This window comes from Octodon degus, unplaced genomic scaffold (genome assembly GCF_000260255.1).
Source record: "Octodon degus isolate 3935 unplaced genomic scaffold, OctDeg1.0 scaffold00150, whole genome shotgun sequence".
NCBI lineage: Eukaryota > Metazoa > Chordata > Mammalia > Rodentia > Octodontidae > Octodon > Octodon degus.
The window spans coordinates 1,751,403-1,754,139 of record NW_004524726.1 but is presented as its reverse complement, the minus strand read 5'-3'; the positions used below and the strand labels follow the sequence as shown (position 1 = coordinate 1,754,139).

The 2,737-nt window shown below is 38.5% G+C and overlaps 1 pseudogene; it reads right to left on the bottom strand.

Annotated features, from left to right (window-relative positions):
• Window positions 1–1,307: 1,307 nt before the first annotated feature.
• On the bottom strand, window positions 1,308–2,401 carry LOC101572875 (annotated as a pseudogene).
• Between the last annotated feature and the right edge of the window lie 336 nt (window positions 2,402–2,737).

The window sequence follows — 2,737 nt, the reverse complement described above, 5'->3', positions numbered from 1 at the left end:
GGTCTTCCGCTTCACTGGCAATGTCAGAAATTGTTGACCTGAGTCCCCTACAGCTCAACATAACACCATGGCTTTACTTCTTATACTTCCTTTTTATACTTTTCTGCTGGATGGTTAAAACCAAGACTTATGCAACAAGAGTTGTAGTTTTTGGGTCTGTTAAGGTCAATGAAATCTCCTCAGGATTTATCTGAGACCCTGTACCTCAGATTGTAGATCCTTGTCAGTGTCAGCCATGTGGATGAGTCACGGCCATTGCTTGGCCAGTGTGCTCAGTTCAGTTCTTTTGGGATCTTAATCTACCCTGTAACAACCACCTCCTTCATGCACCCCCAACTACAAATGGGCTTATTAGACAAAGGGAAAAACATTTTTAATTCCATGAACACCAAAACAATAATACAACCTGTCCAAATATGCAGCTGCTTGTCTTTTTCTTCCCCAAGAACTTAAATTCTCTACAAATGGCTAGATATGGGAAGCAAGGTAAAACCTATCATGTTTCAGGTTAGACTCTGAAGGTTCTACACAAATATAGCAGAATTTTAAATTCATACTGGCATTCATTTCTCTGTATTTTCTTTACATATCTTAAATAAGCTCCCAGAACCATAATATTTAGGGAGTGATTTTGATAGGTTTATATTATATTACAAAATTCTACTAAATTTTCACTTTATCAGGATATAGCAATTAGCTCAAAGTCATACAACTGCTACATGATGCAAGTGTATGGAAACAAAGTCAGATACAAAAATCACATTCCTTGTTATATAGGTCTTGTTTAATCTTGGTCTTAACCACCCAGCAGAAAAGTATAAAATCAAGGTATAAAAAGTAAAGCCATATTAATATGCTGAGTTGTAAAAGGCTCAAGTCAACAACTTCTGACATTGCCAGTCCTACAGATAACCCAGTACTATTTGGACTACTGGACTATATTGGAATATTTTGCTGAATTCATGCACCTACAATATTTAAATGACAATGGAATACCCATCTCTGACAAAACTAAACAAAAAAGGGGGATACAAATGAAGGACCATTTTGTATCTGTATATTCAAAATAGTTAGAAAAGATATACAGCTACCTTCTCTTAATTCAATTAATAGAAAGATTTGTACTGATAGTGTTTGTGGACAGGATATCATGTCTGCCTATTGTACAATAATATCCACTAAGAAGATAACAATATGCAATGTATTAATTATTGAAACTGTGCTAGTAATCGATTTTGAAACTGTCTCATTGCTATTTGTTTCTCAATAAAATTATTCTTTTAAAAAGTATTTTAAATGCAGAGCCCTTAGCTCTGTGACATAAGTAAATTCAGGTAAAATCGTAAACCTTCCACTGAGTCATCTCGGCAAAGATGGCCCTTATTCTCTGCAAGCAGCAGCCTTTCCTTGGCCTGGAGAACAGATATTGCCACAAGCTTATAGAACTCTTCTCATGTTAGGGATCCCTTTTCTGAAACTGTCTCCAGGGCTGAGGCCACCATTTCCTATGCTTTGTGGGACTGAAGTTCTGTTACCATGACCCCACTGTCCAAAACCTGGAGCCTGAGCAGCAATTTCAGCACTTCCATCATCTTGCATGCATTCACTAAATCTTCTGGTTTGAGCAATCCCATCCCTTGAGCTCAGTTTACTAAACAGTACACCTCTGTGAGTGACATTATTCCCCCTCACTCCTCTAAAGGTGCCTGCAGTATTCCAGCAGCTGTTTGGCCAGCTGCATGCGGTACTGTGTGCCCGAGTCATGCGTTTCACTGGTAACTGGAATAGCTACTCCCAAGCTCAGCAAGTAGAATTTAAACCTGGGGTTCTCATCTTCTGCGATGTCACCGTACTTTTCCTTAATTTTATTAGCAATTGACTTTGACAATTCCACCATTTCTTTAGCCTTGATCGTTAGCTTGCTGAGGTCTTCAAAGCCCTCTGAAATGCTTTTGTCAGTTTCTTTTCTTTTTTCTTCCAGTTACCTTCCAAAGCCTACTATTCCTACAGCCCTTACTCTTCCTGGCTGAGATCCTCTATTTGTTTGCAATGACTGGCAAACTGGCATGTTCTCCCATCTTCTCTGTGTCATTTCCCCTGACAAACATCTGTAAGATCAATCCAGTCACGTTCTTTGAAGGAGAGTTTGATAGAAGAGTTCTTACTCTTCTGGAATGGACCAGTTTCTTTGTTAGAAGGAGCCTGGTGTAGAGAAACCTCTATTTTAGCACTCTTCCCAATTCCAGCTGACTGTTCCTCAGTGAACACAATTTGGGACAAGGAATGGCCATGGAGCACTCATGATTTTATTTTTGTCTTTCCAAATCAGTCATTGTGTACCAAAGAGGAGGGTCTTAGCATCAAATTTCATCTTCTCCTCACCATTGTATCTCCTCACCATTGTAGATGCGCATTACACACTGCTAGAACACCAGGGTCTCCTCTGACAATTTAAAGTAACAGCCTCATCTGCTGCTTTCACTGCAATAGGGTTGCGGTTGCATAGTGTAGAGGTTATCATGTCTGCTTTCTAATAGGATGTTCCATAATTTAATTAATTAAAATTGCTACTTGAAACATAGTGCACATTTTTAAACATTTTAGTCTATATAAGATTTATAGCATGCATGAATTTTATGTCTGAGATATAAGCAGCAAAATTAATTTATTATTATTATTTTTTTGCGGTACCAGGGATTGAACTCAGGACCCTGCGCTTGCCAGGCAAGCGCTTATT